This window comes from Saccostrea cucullata, unplaced genomic scaffold (assembly GCF_032062105.1).
Source record: "Saccostrea cucullata isolate Sc308-1 unplaced genomic scaffold, CSIRO_AGI_Scuc_v1 ctg7564, whole genome shotgun sequence".
Taxonomy (NCBI): Eukaryota; Metazoa; Mollusca; class Bivalvia; order Ostreida; family Ostreidae; genus Saccostrea; species Saccostrea cuccullata.
Window position 1 is genome coordinate 54,509 of NW_026938733.1, and position 19,956 is coordinate 74,464.

Consider the following 19,956-nt stretch of genomic DNA (forward strand, 5'->3'; position numbering starts at 1 on the left):
GGGGCAGGTAGCATGAAATTCACAATTGTTGTTTCCCTTCTCCCATAGATGCTATGTGCCAAATTTGGTTGAAATTGGTTGAGTGGTTGCAGAGTAGAAGCTGAAAATGTTTAAATGTTAACGCACGGCGCACGACGGACGACTCACGACGCACGACGACGGACAACAACTGAAAGCAATAGGTCACCTGAGTTTACTCAGGTGACCTAAAAATTTTATTTCATTCATGTAGAGATGTCTTGTTTTATTAAATCTATTGCCATAATTTTTTTACCTGTACATTGTAGTAAATAGCCCAATTATGTTTATCATGAGCTTAAAGGGTAACAACGTCAAGAATACTTCCTGAAGTGCACTCTTCCTCTTGTTTTTTACATTGTATATTCTTTGGAGAAAAATAACCATTGTTATAGACGTATCTCTCTTAATAACCCTTTGAAACTTTGCTTTTTTTGCAATGGATATCATTAATAGGATTCTTTTTATGACGACATTGTCTAACTTAAGCAAATTTATATCAACAGAGCAATTAGGAGTCTGCTCCAATACAACTTTAGGGTACGTATGTTTTTTAAGTATGGATTTTTTAGGCAAACAGTATAATTTTTTTTTATCGGAAAAAGAAGAAGAAACATCACTTTTTCATGCAACAGAAATATGTGTTTGAACTTTTATTTAGAGGTCCTCTCACCTGTTGTGAAAATTACCTTAAAGTTGGCGACAGATGTCAAGGTAGGTATGACTATAAAATGTTTGATTTTATTATTAAACCTTTCAAAATGGTATCGGGCTTTAACTTTGCATTGCTTTATAGTTTGCAATCCCAGTACCATTGCATCTGGTAATTGCAATATTTTTTTTAAAAAATCATGGAGCTAGGTGTAAATAACAACAAAGCTTGCAAAAAATGTACTGTCATTGATAGGAAACACACACAAAAAAATATATAACGAAATGAAAGATAAGATTTTTCATTTTCTTTTTATTTTTATCATGCTGATCATCATAAAAATATGATTCTCTTGAAAGAATGCTTGGCAGGAACGTTTGGTACAAATTGCAACCAGACTTGTCCAGAAAACTTTTATGGAAGATTTTGTAATGAAGTGTGTGATTGCAAGGATTGTGACAAGAGTTTTGGTTGCCATAAAGGTAACATTTGCAAACAGTTTCAAATGCGGCATTTCTATTTTGTTTTTTCCCTCATAAATGTATTTTTCATAGTTTCTGATAAAATAGATTATTTCTTTATTTTTTTAGATACATTAGAACAACAAGCTGTACAGATTTGTATAAAAATCATCATTTTATCCACAATCGGCAATATTATCATCTGTGTTACATGTGCAATCTTCGTTTATTGTAAATTTTGGTGAGTTATTAACCTTTTGATTAAACTATTATTTGTCTCTAAGGAACTGTCTTTTTCTATCTACATGTATGTACGCGGGTGTTAATATCAAAGGAAGAGATATTGCATGCAGTATATGATGATAAAAAAACTAAGAAACTTAATAAATTGCCTTTTATTTTTACAGGAAACATAACACATTAAATGCACCAGAGAAGTCTCAAAATAAAGGTAAAAGATATACTTGATCAAGTAATTAGTTTTCGGAGAATGGACTTTACTAACTGGAAAATTTTAAAGGGATAAAGTTAAATATTCTAGAAAATAAGGCGGAAGATTTTTATATGTTTATTTTTGCACGACTATATGCACCACAACATAAGATCAGGATTTTAGTTGTTCATATCAATATTCCAAACATGAAAACTCTAAAAATTAAAAAGAACTCCATTTATATATAAAAACTGGTAAAAATAGTTCAATACTTCCACTTTCTCATATTAATATCGTATTCGTCTGCATTTCAATCTCTTAAGGACATACTCAACGTACCTTATCTTCCGATAATTTTTCAAGACATTCTTAATTTAAGATTTTAGTATGATCAGATGCTCATAGACAAAAATTCAGCTTGTATTACCAGGAGTTTTTGAAAGATACCAATTGATGAAAAATTTTGGATGATTTAAAGAAAAATATATGAAAATTACTAGGTATATTTTTTAGATGTTACTTTTACTTTAGACGTGTACTTGTTTCAGAAGAAGCGTTTAACACCATATATAGACATTTAAATATAGCACATAGTCATTTCAAGTATCGGAAGTCTTCAATTAAAAAAAAAAGAACAAAAAAGTTCAAACTACCTTGTGTATGTCCTCAAACAATTTTTTCGTTCTTTGGAAAACAATTAGATATAATAAATTGTTTTATATATGCGTATTTAAGAAAAAAATAGTAAGTATGCATAATCTAGCATAATTAGCATCTTTTTCATGGCTAAACATTTTTAAGAGGTAAAAAAATAGTCTTACATGTACATAGAAATAAATTGTTTACTTTCCTTTACAGGGTCAGAATTTACTGGAGAGAATACTGTCAATCAATGTTTGAGTACTAGCACCAGCAATAAACTAGGAGAGCATAATCACTATAGGGACACACAAGAATGTACAGAATCAATTGCGATAAACATTCAGGAAAATAGACCCGCATTCTGCAACCATACAAAGCAACAAACTGCAAATGAACAAAATGCTTTATCACTGTACACAGCTGAGGATGTTTATGTATCTTTATACGAGGAAATAGAACAATATAACGTTTTATCATTAAAACACAAATATTAGACATGGCGATATATTTAAGAATTTCCAAAATCATCTTTGTACCGTGTAACGGAAATAAAACCTTCAAACTTTAGAAAACTGTGAACGCATATAAAAAAAATAATAACCTTTAGAAATTTCAAAAATAGGATCAGGTGCAAAAGAAAATTACAAAAAATACAGATAATGATAAAAAACGAACTCAAATAAAACCTGTAAACTTTTAATGCTTGAAAACGGGATATAAATCACGGTATCTAGATATTTTATCATCAGATAGCATCAGTTTTCGAGGAGAAGAAATCATTCTCTATTGACATCCCAAGCCAGTTGTAATTATAAGCCCAATATATTGATTAAAATTAATCAGAACATTTTGCTATTGTTTAGCACAAAACAAATGTTGTACCCAATGTTGTTTTTTAATTGTTAGTAGGGTCATTTACTACCATAGATTTTACGAAATACTGATTTGAAAATAAAGATGATGAAATTCCTTCAACATTAACTTGCGAAGGACGATCAAAAAGTTCGCGAACTATCTCTATATCTACAAAACAACATTGCAGATAAGAAAAAAAAACATTGGTACACACATAGCCAGACACAAGTTCTATAAAAAGCACTTGCTGAATACAGTTTTGCTCCTTGGTTGTGACGTAACAATGTGAAAATGACGTCACTATGTATGTCACCTGTGACGAAAAATGCTTGTCTCACTTGTATACGTTTAACAAACGACTGTTGAATTTATGATATATCTTAGAAATGCCTTTGTAGTAGCGCATAATAATTTGTAAAGTTTAATAAGATAATGTACTTCCTATAAATTCAATCAATGAATGGATTGGTCGTTTGAGTGAAGTAAGGCAGATAATTAAAAATAATATTTGTTTTGTTGCCCAATGAAAGCAAGTTTGAAAAGAAATGTGTTTTTAATAAAGCAATTTGCTATCAAAGACCTCCAATTTACATTTTAAAAAAAATAAATATTTCAGCAATAATATAATTATTAAATACCTAAGCTATTGTTTACTTTAGATTTTAAACATATTAGATATGATAAAAAGGAGACATTCATGTTCTATCTACTTTGAAGAAACGTCTCTCCATCGACAGAAGATTTGGGTTTTGATGGTCGCCATAATTATTTTTGGAAAGGAATATCTTATCCACCCATTCTGATCCGAGATTTGACCACTTCTGACAAATGAACTGTTGTTACAAAAACTAACTTACATGGAAAGAAATATAAAACTCAAAAAAATCTTTCAGCGCTTGTGACAGAACGCTACGGAGGGGGTCACGTGACCGCTTATACCATGTGATTAGCGCATGAGCAGGACGCTTGCAGATGATGTGCATTAAAGAGAGAGGACTTATGAAAAATGTAATCAACACTTAAATCAAATATTTAATTTGTTTCTTTTATGGAAGTTATTCAGTTTGTTTGCGAACTTTTTGATCACCCCTCGTATACGTCAAGGCAATTTGAAAACTGTTCGTACGCAGAGAATTCTCTTGAGAATCGAGTACATGAATGTTGAGAATCGTAGTAAACATCTTAATAATGCAAATAACTTTAAACATTGCTATTTGAGAAGGGAAGTCGATTGTGACATTAGCTGACATCATTTTATTGTCATAAAATTAAATTGTTAGTTACCCGGCACTTGCAACTAATCTTTAGTCAACAAACAACAATTTTTAGAATATTAATTGTATTTATGTATTGAATGCGATAACTTAGTTGGAGGTTTCCGGTAGGATTAATTTTGGTAAAATATAAAAATTCTTAGATCCACGCCTTGGTTGATGGATTACGTGTGATAGAAGGTGTAAGGTCACGTGGTCAGCTCAGCGATTCATTCAGTTGTATTGTGATAACCCGCCTGCTGACCACGCTAAAATTAGAGGCACGTCTATTTTGAAGATTTGTTACAACGTCTGTGATTGTTTAACTTAGCTGAACGTGCCCTGGCTTTCTGTCGAGATGAAATTCCAAAGAATTGAAAGGAACAAAGTATTGTTCGTGTTGTAAAGTGCCATTTACAAGAACGGGTGGATTTTCTGGTTTATTGTTTACTGATGCGGTGGTACATAATATGTGCGCGGGTTATCAAATATATTACCTGATACATTTGGTGTATTTTTCTGCCGATATGAACTTTATTTATAAGCAGATATTCATGAGAAGAACATATTTCATGGAGCTATTTTATTGCGACATCAAACGTGTAACTTTTTCCTATAGTCTGAATTTTGAAAGGATTTCAAAGTAAGCTTTTTGTTACTGGTTGAACGAAACAAATAGATACCTTTAATGATTACTATCTCTATATCGATCTCCATGATCAGTGGACACAGAGTTTGATCAACAAAAGTTGTGATAGATAACGAACATCCTGCAAGTATCTGCTGCAAGCATCGCTATTTCACAGCTGGGGCCACAGCGGGAGACCCTGAACCTCAACGACTTGGGCGTTTTAGGTCCAGCCGGCGTACACCTGTGCTGCTTCACCGCGTGCATAAGAGAGTTTGCCTTCCCATGTAATTAAGGACGAAGGCCAGTATTATGTTTACTTTATATTTGATTTACAATTATACATAACGCGCTTGGGGGTTCCAAATAGTTTTTTGTGTATAAGTTATCACTTTCAATTATTCAAAGGCATTGTTTAATGCTCAAATCATGTATACTCTATGGTGTAAGCTTTTAAGTTAGCAACTTTATGCAAAGTTATTTAGTTTTATTGAACTACAATGAGAATTTCAATTACCTATCATAGTTTGCATATTTCATGTTTTTGCATTCAACATGATGTAAAACAGCTAGGCAGCATTGTTAAAACACTGCCCCTTCCTTAACAGGCATCTAATAGGTAATGCCAGCTATCTTTTAAGGTTAGTTGAGAAATGTGTATTGTAATCATGTAAATAAATGTACCAATATCTCATTTTCACTCTTTAGAGTTTAAGGGTTGTGGACTGAGCTTTATATACATAGTGCAGATAGTTACTATACTTTGGTGCTTCTTGAATTGCTCCTTATTGTTTGATCAGTTTTGGTACAAAGTTTATATGTAACATTTCATGTTTTGTATATTGATAAATATTGAATGGATATTGTACAAAGTCTAGGTAGTCAAGGTATATATACTAATTTGGTTGGTGTAGACAATATTAACATGATTACTCAAGATGTTTATCATTTCGGTGGATAATTTATGTACTTATTGGGTTGGTGTTGTTAACGGTTTAAACTGTTGATACAAAGTTGATAGTTACAAATTGAATCGGTGTTACTCAAGTGGTTGATTATTTTAGTACATTGTACAAAGTTAATAATTATGTACTAATGGGATCAGTATTACTCTTTCAAGTTTATTCAAGTTTATTGTTTTGATAAAAAGTTGATAAGTAGCTATTTGATCAGTGTTGCTTAAGTTGTTTATTGTTTTGGTACAAGGTTTTACCTATTGGGTCAAAGTTACCCATAGTGTTTATTGGTATGGTACACAGTAGATATGTACTTATTGGGTCAGAGTTACCCATGTTGTTTGGTACACAGTAGTTATTTACTTATTGGATCACAGTTACCTTTGTTGTTTATTGTTTGGTACACAGTAGATTTGTACATGGTCATGTTGGGTCAGTATACCCATATTGTTATGGTGCACAATATTTGTACCTATGGGTCAGTATACCCATATTGTTTTGGTACACAATATTTGTACCTGTGGGTCGGTATACCCACACTGTTTTGGTACACAATATTTGTACCTGTGGGTCGGTATACCCACATTGTTTTGGTACACAGTAGATTGTACCTGTGGGTCGGTATACCCACACTGTTTTGGTACACAATATTTGTACCTGTGGGTCGGTATACCCACATTGTTTTGGTACACAGTAGATTGTACCTGTGGGTCGGTATACCCACATTGTTTTGGTACACAGTAGATTGTACCTGTGGGTCGGTCTACCCACATTGTTTTGGTACACAGTAGATTTGTACCTGTGGGTCAGTATACCCATATTGTTTTATGTGCCATCTTTTTGCTAACTTTTTCATATGATGTTTTCATTGTCTTGTCTTACAGATACTTTTTTCTAGTCAGTTTTGGGGGATCAGACATTATCATATTTTACGTAACTGCTAATCAAAGCTTGTGAATCTGATCCCCTTCTTGTTTGTTAAATTGTTCACATTTATACCGTCATTTTAATAAATGACATTATTCATCTCCATGAAAGTGTTTTATTTGACTTATACAAAATTAGCAAAAACAAGCTGCGGTGAGCTTGCATATAAGCATAAGAATACATAAAATGGTATATTTGTCGAAACAAAACATTAAAATACTCTTAATTTTCGTTTGTCTCGAAAAATACGATATTGCATATGTTGAATGTCAAAAAAGGAAACACTTTTTTAAATGAATGCAAACCATTAATTTTTATTCATTTTCATTTTATATTTTTTCTATTGATTTAATACAAATTGTAGACATATATTACAAATGAATGACCTTTATGTATAAAGAATCATTCTATAGCAAGACAAGAGTGAGTTTTTGAATTGTTGGTCAATACAAAAGAAGAAAAAAGAAATATTGAGTTGTTTTTCCTGTATTACTGCTATTTGTTCTCTTTAATATCCATCAAATCAAATATCTTATAGAGAATTGTTATAGAGGGTCGTTTTAAAAAAATGTTTTATTAAACGCACTGACAATGGTCTTTGACTTTTGTCAATTATGTACATGTAATAAAATTATCTTTATTAGTAACTTTACATTCTTTTGAATTGCAAGAGGACTAAGTAAATAAATACACGTAGGAGTATATTTCGGATTTATGTGATGTCATCGAATTAGTTTTGATTTAAGGTAAAGATTCTGAGAAAACAAGTCTTGTTTTATTTAAACAGATTATGTTTATCTGATTGCAAACTCTTAATTGAAAGAAATAAATTTCTCTTTATCAAAGAATTCCATACTAGAAACCATCTCCGGATTTGTGAATCAGAAAATAGAAGAACAAAAAAGTCAGAAAAATCATAATATTTAGAACATATTTTCAAAAACTTGAAAATATGAACATGTTTTTAATCTAATTAGGTTTAACATTGATGGATTCAAATTCCTGAGGTATTATTATGTATATTTTCCATGTATCTCTTTGGCTTATTTATAATAGACTGTATTTTTTGGTTAAAATTCAAGATGAATTTGTTCCTTAATATAGATTTAGCTATATCGTGTTCCTTGTTTTCGACATCATCCGCAAGATGACTTCCTTCCTATCATACAGATTTGAAATTTTATATCTACACCGTCTCCAGTTAGTATTGAAGGAAAATTTGTAAAAAAAAAAATTTCCCCAAATATATGAGTATATTTTAGTTTACCTCTTTGAATTATGCAATCACGAATTGATTGCAGATGTGTCATTACATTTGAAACTTATCATACATATTAACTAAAATTTATTTTTACGAATTCCTCCTGGTACTCAATCTTTTATGTAAGATTGATGCTCAATCTTTTGTGTGAGATTTCTGTAAATACTTAACGAATTTTAACTCAATTAGATTTTGGTTTAAACTTTTTTTTTACATCATTGCGTATAAAAAAATAAATTTTCGTAGCTAATGAGAATGTAGTATGGGTTATGTCATGCATTTGTTACTAGATCATGAAATTTACATTTCTTTTCATACATGTACAGGGATAAGCTTTTGCTCTAATAAAAAAATGAGAAAGATAAAAGAACAAGAGGCCCATGGGCCTTATAGGTCACCTGAGCATCATGCAACAACTTTCAAATGATTGAATTTGGTTCATGTTTTAAGCTAGATGCTATGGCATTCACAATTTTGAAAGAGGCACCATTACTAATTATAATTATACACTTAGCAATTGTTTAGTTTGTTTACTTAATATGGATAAGCAGGGTAGGGGAACAAAAAAAGTATGTCAACTAATCAGTAATATTCAGCAATAATCAGGAGTGCTCCTACCACACATGAACCCCTGACCCTAGGTCTACACATTGCACAATTTTGAAAAGGCACACTTGCTTATCAAAAATGTTTGATTAATACCAAGGAGCAGATTTCAAACAATTCATTTTCAGTATATAAGTAGAGCCCCCCTCCCCATTTTGGTATCCCTGACCCAGGGGCCTTGAAATTCACAATTCTGGAAGAAGAGCCAATCCCATCAAAACTATGTAAATAGTTCATTCTGCTTATTACCCAGGAAAAGAGAAAAAGATTTTCATAGATGCAATGTATTTTCACCATATAATCATTATAGAGCCACATCCTAACACCATAACCCCTGACCCTGGGGCCATAAAATTCACAATTTTGGTAGAAGCATTCTTGTTCATCATAACTATGTCCTTAATTAGTTCATTCTGCTTATTACCCAGGAGTAGAGAAAAAGATTTTCAAAGATTTAATGCATTTTCACTATATAATCAATAGAGCCCCGCCCTAACACCCGAACCCCTGACCCTGGGGCCATGAATTTCACAATTTTGGTAGAGGCACTCTTGCTCATCATAATTATGTACTTAGTTAGTTTATTAAATACTCAGGAACAGAGAAGAAGATTTTCAAAGTTTTAATGCATTTTCTCTATGTAATCAATAGAGCCCCGCCCTAACACCCGAACCCCTGACCCTGGGGCCATGAATTTCACAATTTGGGTAGAGGCACTCTTGCTCGTCATAACTATATACTTAGTTAGTTTATTTAATACCTAGTAGCAGAGAAGAAGATTTTCAAATATTTAATGCATTTTCACTATATAATCAATAGAGCCCCGCCCTAACACCAGAACCCCTGACCCTGGGGCAATGAATTTCACAATTTTGGTAGAGGCACTCTTGCTCATCATAACTATGAACTAAATTAGTTTATTTAATACTCAGGAACAGAGAAGAAGATTTTCAAAGAAATAATGCATTTTCACTATATAATCAATAGAGCCCCGCCCTAACACCATAACCCCTGACCCTGGGGCCAAAAAATTCACAGTTTTGATAATGGCACTCTTGCTCATCATAACTATGAACTTAATTAGTTTATTTAATACCCAAGAGCAGAGAAGAAGATTTTCAAAGAATTAATGCATTTTCACTATATAATCAATAGAGCCCCGCCCTAACACCAGAACCCCTGACCCTGGGGCCATGAATTTCTCAATTTCGGTAGAGGACTCAATGCTGATTACAATCATACCAACAGTTTGACTGCTTGATGTCCGGGAGTAAAGAAGAAGACTTTTAAAGATTACACTAATTTTAGTGGTTTTTGCCCCACCCCCAGGCCCCAGGGGGGCAGGGACCACGAAATTCACAATTTTTGTTCCCCTTCACCCATAGATGCTATATGCCAAAATTGGTTGAAATTGGTTCAGTGGTTTCAGAGAAGAAGCTGAAAATGTTTAAATGTTAACGCACGACGCACGACGGACGACGGACGACGGACGACAGACGACGGACGACGACGGACAAAAACAGATAGCAATAGGTCACCTGAGTTTACTCAGGTGACCTAAAAATGAAAATCTTCATATTAGGGTTTTTAAGTCAAGGAAGTGAGATTAAAGGAAACTTGCCTCTTGTTTTAGAAGAAATATAATCTATACAAAATTAAAATGCACCTGGGTGGTCTCATGGACAGCTCGTCTAGACCATTAGAATTTCAATGTATTTCATGACTATTCTTATTTTTCCAAGGTATAGTAATTATTTGGTTTGATATAAGTATATTCCAAGAAGACATGAAATTTTCATAAATGTGCATTCCTTAACTTGTAAAATAGAAGGACAGGTAACGAAACGGAGCAATTAACACTGGCGTCATTCTGGCAGATTGCGATTCCCAAGGTTTTTTCCAGTGGTATTTTATGTATATATGTATAGAGTTTGATAAACTCTAGCCAATAAACAAAATACATACTTCAACAATAAACTTGAACTTAATTGCTGTTAACACAAGAACGTGTATTCGTTGAGGCTGGCATAAATTACATTCATCACCATATTGTGATTACTCTTACAAATACCAATGCAGGAACGATTACTTGAGCATTCATGGTAGTGGTAACGCATTGTTGCCGAAATTTTTGTAACAGAAGTCCATTTTACTACAAATAGATACATGTATACATGTGGAGAATCCACGCTGATGTACGCATTATCAAGGGAAGGATAATTCCATTATGTATATAATTTATAAAGTCAAACTATGAGGGTTTAAATGAGCCCTTTCTTTGAAAATATCAATGATTTATTCCTGCAATTAATAATACACAAATAATTAATACAGTATTGAAAATACTGTAATTGAAAATATTGTGAGAGCAATTTTCATTGTGGACCTAAAATGTAATTAGGAAAAGCTGGTATTTTGGAAAAGGTGCACAGAGTGTGTGTGGTGTGTGTGGTGTGTGACGGTGTGTTTGTGAGTGTATTTTGTTCTTTTGTATGTATGAAAATTTTCAAAAATAAAGCATTAAAAAAATTAATACAGTAAACATACTAAAATCGATTGCATTTAATTGACTACGCCCTCGATGCGATTTAGATATGTCCACCAAATCCTATTCTAACGTTGCGTTTCTTCAATTTACCCTTAGAGTGTATCCTCTGTTTTGTATTTTGACCACGATTACGTCGTACCTAAAATAAGGTATAGATAAAGGGCAATTTATCATCAATCTACTTTGATTTATATGCATTTTTATTGAGAAATATTACTCAAAAATCATACATCTAGCAACAGATAACAGGAAATCTGTGAGCCAATGCTCACTAGTAATACCCACGCTCTTATGTAAATAAGCACTATCTTGTTAATATACACAAGTTCAATTACAGGCAGATGCACAGAAAAATATGAAGTTGACATTAGATTCAAATCAAAATTAATCCCACCATATGGCATGCCTCAACAAAGAGTGTAATAAAATTTAAAGCATCTGGTATGAAAAACTAATGAGAAATTTGCCACGAAGATTTGTTATGTTTGAAACTGACAGACACACAGACAAACAGGAAGTTGACATCGTATTTGAATAAAAATGTATCCCAACATATGGCATGCTTTAGAGAAGATTATTTTAAAATTTCAAGCATCTGTGATAAGTAGTTGCTAAGAAAACTGCGACGAAATTTTATATGTATGAAACGGGCAGACGCACAAACAAACAGGAAGTTGACATTGGATTTGAACAAAAATGTAACACAATGTATTGCATGCCTCAGAAAAGATTGTGTTAAAATATCAAGCATCTGCGATGAGTAGTTGCTGAGAAAACTGCGACGAAACTTTGTTATGTAAGAAACGGTTAGACGCACAGACAAACAGGAAGTTGATATCGGATTTGAGTAAAAGTGTATCCTACCATATGACATGCCTCAGAAAAAATTGTGTTAAAATATCAAGCATCTACGATGAGTAGTTGCTGAGAAAACTACGACGAAAAATGTGTTTCGGGCGGACACTTGGACAGACAGACAGACACACACACAAGGGTAAAACAGTATACCCCCCTCTCCTTCGGAGCGGGGGTATAATTAAGAAATATACCTGTTCTGTTTCGTCTGACTTTGTTTCAGTAATTTTGGAATGACTAGTGCTTTTTCTTACGCCCTACGTCAGACAAGGAATCGTCTATTATAAAGCAAGTCAACATCAGAAGCATTATTGGTGAATTTATAGCTTTGCTAATCAAAGGATTAAGTATTTATATACATTTCACCTTCTGAAGTCGGTGTCTCAAGATTGCTGAAAAAGTGTAGATTATTGGATTCAGCGCTGAATTAATAGGAAGAACCACTTCTATGACCCAGGCATACACTTTAGCTGTGAATCAATACCGAAGAATGTCAAAAGACCTGTAAATCACAAATAATTAATATATATATTTCAATAAGGTTGCAACTCATTGGTTAGGCAACTTGTATATCAATCTCTGATAAAAATGGAGTCATTTTTTTCATTTAATGGTTTCTCATCCCGTTAAATGATAAGCATACTAGCCAATTACTCCGATAGGGATCCAACACAGCATATCTGTAACTGCCACCATTATAAGGGTTTTGGCCAAATTGTTTTCCCTCTTCTTTTGAGAAGTGCATTGTAAGTTCATTTCATTTCTCATGCGAACAACATCAGTGAAAATGATTAATTGACCAACTAGTATTGCAATGAAAATGATGAAATTCGCTCCGACAAAGATTGCCATTGAGTATTCCCATCCAGGTTTACGTAGAACGGATAGAGGTAAAGAAATACAAATACCAGAACTAGAATAATAGTCGTCAAAGTACTGATCTCCAAACAAAGGCAGCAAGGATAACAAGAGAGAAATTGTCCAAAATAAAAGGGACACTACTTTTGCAGCAAGTTGATTTTTTTTTCTAATTTTGAGAACGGAAAACGAATGACTACGATTCGATCTATTGTTATAGAAAGAACAAAAAGCGCAGATGCTTCGCTAGAAATTGTGGCCAAAATTCCAGCAAAAATGCATTGAGGGCTATATCTCCACGATTTGTCTTCAAAACCATATCGACCACTAAATATTAAATTAGCAATGACTATTATATAAAGATACACTCCCACTAAAAAGTCTGCTAATCCAAGGTTCATAGAATAAATGTCGAACGATGTTTTCTTCTTTTTCCTCAAAACAAGGAATCTATAAAGTAGTACATAGGCAATTTAGCCACATATGATCCACATATGCATTGCCATTCATATGAGGATCATATGTGGCTCATATGAGAATCATATGTATATACAATCATATGAGAATCATATGTGGCTAATCATATGAGAATCATATGTTTACACATATGTATATCATATGATCGTATTTACATATGATTCTCATATGAAAGACCCTGCATATGAGAATCATATGTATATTTTGACAGTTGTCATATGAGAATCATATGAAACTGATCATATGAGAATCATATGAAACCATATTCACTAATTTGCCCTTGTTATACTCAGGTAAAAATCATACATAGGCAATTTAGCCACATATGATCCACATATGCATTGCCTTTCATATGAGGATCATATGTGGATCATATGATAATCATATGTATATAAAATCATATGAGAATCATATGTGGCAAATCATATGAGAATCATATGATTACACATATGTATATCATATGATCGTATTTACATATGATTCTCATATGAAAGGCAATGCATATGTGAATCATATGTATATTTTGGCAGTTTTCATATGAGAATCATATGAAACTGATCATATGATAATCATATGAAACCGTTTTCACTTATTTGCCCTTGATACACTATGGTAAAAATCATATGAATATTTTGACAGTAAACATATGAGAATCATATGAAACAGTGATCATATGAGAATCATATGAAACAGTGTTCACTAATTTGCCCTTTGGTATATGCAAGTAAAATTGCAATTTCAATAATATATATCAATAGTAATTTAAATTTACATTAATTCAAAAGAATTTCTTAGCAATTACTTAATATGTAAAGTTCTACTCTGTTTAACACTCTCCCCCCTTTCCCTTAAAAAAAATCTTTTCTGTAATAATGCATTTCGCAGATAAAATTGATAAAGAATAAATTAATTTGCTTTTTATTTCAAACCATTTGGGTTTGGTTTATTACTTGAGTAAAATCAAATTCACTCCCTATTTTTTTCCGGACCGGTTTTGACTTTTACCGGATGAAAGTGCACGTCATGTTTGACGTCACTGCTGCAGCAGAAGTGCTGGGTGTTGGAAAAAGTAAGTTATCTCCTAACAATTTTTCATAAAGACCTTTAAGTCATATTGTTTAAATATCCTTTCATTACGGTTACAGGTTCATATGAACTTATTTCTATAATACTCTCATCACTTGTAATTGTTAAATTAATGCATTTCGCAGACCTACATAATGTTAGTGATCTGTAAGTATATTTTGGATAAATTTGTTTCTCATTGGATGTAAACATTACAATTTACATGTTAGGCTAAAGGCATCTTTTTGCTTTGACTTTTTTACGTACTGATTTGAAAGTGAAAGTAGAAACCCTGTATAGCAGTTGGCGTTTTGTATGTTGAGATCGTTTATCAAGTCGATTCTTTCATCAACCACAGGGACTTGCTCCTGGCGTGTAAAAATTATTTATAAAAAAAAAAACAACGATCTGCTATTTTTATAGTATATCGTTTTTTGGGATCAACTGGAGTATACGGACAAATAGTTCCCATGAGCGTAGAATGAAGCAGTTATTCGGTTGAAACATGTAAACATTTATTTGTCTACCATTTACTGGTCGACAGTTGACACTTCTAAGAACTTAGCATGTCTCTTTGTTGACCGTTGACAGGTCGACAGTTGACAGTTTTTTGTTTTTTTTATAAATATTTTTTACACGCCAGGAGCAAGTCCCTGTGCATCAACTGTAATAAATTGTTAAATTGATAAGTCAGGTTTAAAGTTTAGAATTTAATGTAAGTCCAAAAATAAGAATTTCACAAATATAATTTAGAACAAATTTCGTAGATGGAACAAACTGAATTTTACAAAGAATTTCTTAAGATTTCACAAACTGAGTTTAACAAAGAATTGTCCAAAAGTAAACAAACTGAATTTAACAAAGAATGGTCCAAAAGTGACTCACTTACAAATTCACTCACATCTAATCTTTGACAACTCCGCCCACTTTCGTACTGACGAGCCAATTAAATTAAGGATAGAAAATTGCAAGAACAGGGGGAATCCGTATGACATTAATTTACAACACTGAAATTAGGTAGAGCTAAGCATAACAAATTCAAAGAACACGATCCTAAGATCTAACCATAAAGTTGATAACAAGTATGAGTAAATGACATTGATATCGTGAGGCAGGAAAGAGATGTCAAGAATTAAATATTGGTAACATGTGCAAAAATGCCTTTCCTAAACATCAAATGAAAACAATTAACTTTCAACTACGGATGTCAAACAAGACCGAAAAGTAATAAACAATTATATAAAAAATATATTCATAATTAATAATTTGTCATTTATAAACCCTTATAACCCATAATCATAACACAACTTAATGACAAATGTTTGTTTTTATGGCCAATAGATGCATTCAACTTGAGTTCAGTGTCAAAGTGCAGCTTTTTTATGAAGTCCACGAAGCCCAAAGCTGATAAGACTGGCGATTGATCCTGAAGCTGATTCTGACAGACGATTGCATCATCACAATATAAGGTAAAAAAGGTAAAAAATATTGCAATAAAAATGAAAGTGAACCTTTATGACAAAATATTTCTTGATAATTTCTTTTTGTTCCTTTATAATTCTACATTGTTTGCACGGCTTCATCAAAAATAAATTCAACTCAATAATATAGAAGTTTTATTCTACATTATGAAACAATTTTAATTGTAAATGCACTTTTTAAATATGGAAAGTATGAATAGAATTTTCTTGCTTTAAAAGCTATGAAACTATACAATTACTTCAGGGGGTAAATTGAATTTTTGAATTTCAGCAAAAAATTAATAATAACAGTGGCAACTTTCAAGGTACAAATACATGTGCATGTGCATGTGACTATGTGTTGAAAGTACATCAGATAGCTAATCCATTGAATATTTACATCTATGTATTCATTGACATTTATAATTTTTTTCCAACACAAGAGAACCTAGTTTCAGGTGAAATTGTAAGATATTTACGACAATTGAGAACCTACAAACTTGTACTCTCTCTTTTTGTAGTTTAAGTTTTAGTTATGCTTAGAAAATATCTACTGTGTGAATATTTGTTTTACAGGTTCAATATACAGTCAGCCTCTCATAAGAAAAAATCCAAAGATCCAAGGCTTGCTTCAAATTTAAGGTAACTACACACTGTTTAATAGACTTTGTTATATTCTTCTCAACAAAGTATGGGATATCCTGGAATCACAAAGTCTGTTTTTGTGTCATAATCTTCTTAATTTTTGTCAATTTGAATTAGTATATACTATTTGAACATTCCAAATTCAATTGTCAAAATAAAAAAATTGATTTTTCAATGATTTTAATATGAAGCATATCTTCCAAAAGTGTAATTGTCTTGCATATCTTCCAAAAGTGTAATTGTCTTGCAAAATTCAATTCAACTGTCAAAATTAAAAAAAAAAAAGCTTTTTATAATTTTATTGTGAAGCATATCTTCCACCAGTGTAATTGTCTTGCAAATTAAATCATAGGATTCCACAAAGCACCTTGTATAACATATATAAATTAGTTTTATCTCATATCATATCTGTGACGGTGAATTGGGAATACATTTGTTTGCTGATGATAAGTTACCTTAATATAACTTGTAGAATTGATTTTGTAATTTAAGAATCATTTTATTTTTATTTTTGAAATTTTTGTAGGGAACATTCTGTGCCACAAAGAAATTGTTTAGGAAGGGGAGAACTGGTGAATTTGCATTTTTGGTACAGGTTAAAGGAATTTTCAAAATGGTCAGATCAGAGGGAGGACAACTGAAAATATTGAAAGATACAGATGGAAAAAGAACAAGGAAATATATGGAATAATTATGAAATGGGGAGGATGTACACAATTTTGTCTGAATTTGTCCTGTAAAGATTTTCCATTCTTATTTGTATGCTGGAATATCAAATAACTTGATTTTTCATAAATTTACAATAGAGAATACATGACAAATGTTATTGGTGATATTTCAATTTTGCTGTGGACACTTTCATGTCATATGGTATTTTTATACAAGTTCATGATCTAATAATGTTATTCATTTGTACATGTATACACATTTAACTACTCAATCATTTTGCTGAAATCTTATAATTTGTACTCATTTTAGAATATGTTAAATACATGTATCGACAAATGCTACTGACTTGTTTGTATATTTGTATACTTGTTTAGAAAGTACACTGTGAAAAATAAGTTATTTCTCTTGATGAAAATAATTTTATCAAAAATGTTGTGTAAGCATTATAAGATATTTTAAAATATGTAACCAATGAAGATATATCATTGTAATGTAATGAATTTTCATCTAAAGCAGAAATATCTGATTTTTGAATGTGTACAAGAATGTGAAAAATATTGAAAGAGAACACACATAAGTGTTTCATATGATTTACATATGATGCCCTTTTCATATGATTCTCATATGTAAATGGCTTGAAACACACATATTTACATTTCCAATGTCTTTGTCCGAGATGAAATTACCAATTGTAAATGTAATTTATTTCCTCATGAATGTCTTCGCGCGGTTCCAAAAAAAAAAAAAAAACCACGTGCAGGGCGGGACAACACCTAGAGAGAAGCAGGTTTGGAGCCCGTGGATTGGCGGAATCAAAGCATTTAAATATAAGGAATAACTGTCTTATTTTTCGAATTCATGAAGATGATCAATGGATTGGCTTGTGTGATAATTTTATGCATAAACGCCTTCGGCGTTTATGCAAATTATCACACAAGCCAATCCATTGATCACTTCATGAATTCGAAAAATAAGACAGTTATTCCTTAAATAAGTGTTTCATATGATTTACATATGATGCCCTTTTCATATGATTCTCATATGTAAATGGCTTGAAACACACTTAAATCATTCATATGTGAATCATATGTAGTTATTTTCATATGATTCACATATGTGGATCATATGTAAATCATATGATTTGCTTCATATGATTCACATATGATGCCCTTTTTCTATGATTCTCATATGAAACCAATCATATGAGAATCATATGATACTCATATGTGGCTAAGTTGCCTGTGTACGAATAAGTTTCCAAACACAGATAAAAAGCTATGTACCAAATAATGATGCTTAGGAGTTTGGTGTCAATCAAGTTAAAGCAAGAGGGTATTTCGTTTAATGGTGCTAAGCAAACAAATTTGCCCATAGCCTTTGGTTTGGCACAACAAAAAGTGTAAGAATCTACTTGAAGATACTGAATATTTATAAGGCCGTCAAACATTCCTTCTACAACTTTGATGTTGTTGTTGTGTAAATACAAATATTGTAAATTTAATAGAAAGAGAAAATGTTTCCGTGTCAATAAACTAAGATTATTGTATGAAAAATCTAGGTAAATGATTTTCGGAATGACTGAAAGAACATTTTTGTGAATATAAGTTATGCGATTATTCCTAATTTTTAAATATAATATGTTAGGCAATTCTATGAAATTGTCTTCCTTAATTTCGGAAAGATAATTAAAGGAGAGATCAAGGTATTGCGAACGAGCTTCAGATTTTCTAAAATCAAATGTAAAATCCATAGATTTAAGTAACTTTCCTTGAAGATGCAAAATTTAAACAACCGTTGACATATGCCATCTTGTTAAAAGATTATGACTAAGATCAAGTGTAACTTTTTCTATGAAGGAAGGGGGTTGCACATTTAAATTGCAAGAACTAAAATTAACTAAAAGATTATCAATAAAAGTATCTATAATGAATGGAATACCTACACTCTCTGAAAGGTCAACATCTACGCCAACCATAGAACTCATATATATGTCATTTCAAGATTTTACAATGCTATTTCGAACGTAGAAATTAAAAGTATGATTTGGTTTGTTGAAGAAACCCACTGCGTCAAACATACTATTAAAAATACTTACAAATCGAAGATTATCTGTTTCATCTTCAATAATGGAAAGTCCCGTGGGGATCCGGGTTAGAATAGGTCCTCAGTACCCCCTTGCTTGTCGTAAAAGGCGACTAAATGGGGCCATCCTTCGGATGAGACCGTATAAACCGAGGCCCCGTGTCACAGCAGGTGTGGCACGATAAAGATCCCTCCCTGCTCAGAGGCCCTGAGTGCCGAGCATAGGCCTAAATTTGCAGTCCTTCACCGGCAATGGTGACGTCTCCATATCAGTGAAATATTCTGGAGAGGGACGTTAAACAGTATACAATCAATCAATCAATCAATAATGGAAAAATCAATCGAACTGTGAGTAATGAATACTGTTTCTACCGATGATGAGGAAGTGATGTATAGATACTGCAATTAACAGTGATCAATTAATGCTTTTAAATTGACATAATATCCACTAATCACCAAGGTCCTTTGCTCAAGACCAGTAAAAGTATACAGGTTGCAAAATGTGACCAGAAAAAGTACAGTTAATTGGACAAGAAAGGGAACATGTATATGAAAGGTTATTTTTGACATTGGTCTCCATCATAACAGATATTCAGTCGTGACCA

The 19,956-nt window shown here is 32.2% G+C and overlaps 1 long non-coding RNA gene and 1 pseudogene across 1 annotated transcript; one reads left to right on the forward strand and one right to left on the reverse strand.

Moving 5' to 3' along the window:
* Positions 1-1,054: 1,054 nt before the first annotated feature.
* LOC134251106 (uncharacterized) lies at positions 1,055-1,592 on the forward strand. Its single transcript, XR_009988670.1, has 3 exons — positions 1,055-1,152; positions 1,261-1,372; positions 1,539-1,592. It is a non-coding gene; the product is annotated as an uncharacterized LOC134251106 (long non-coding RNA).
* Positions 1,593-11,280: 9,688 nt separating this feature from the next.
* LOC134251107 (G-protein coupled receptor GRL101-like) lies at positions 11,281-19,244 on the reverse strand (annotated as a pseudogene).
* Between the last annotated feature and the right edge of the window lie 712 nt (positions 19,245-19,956).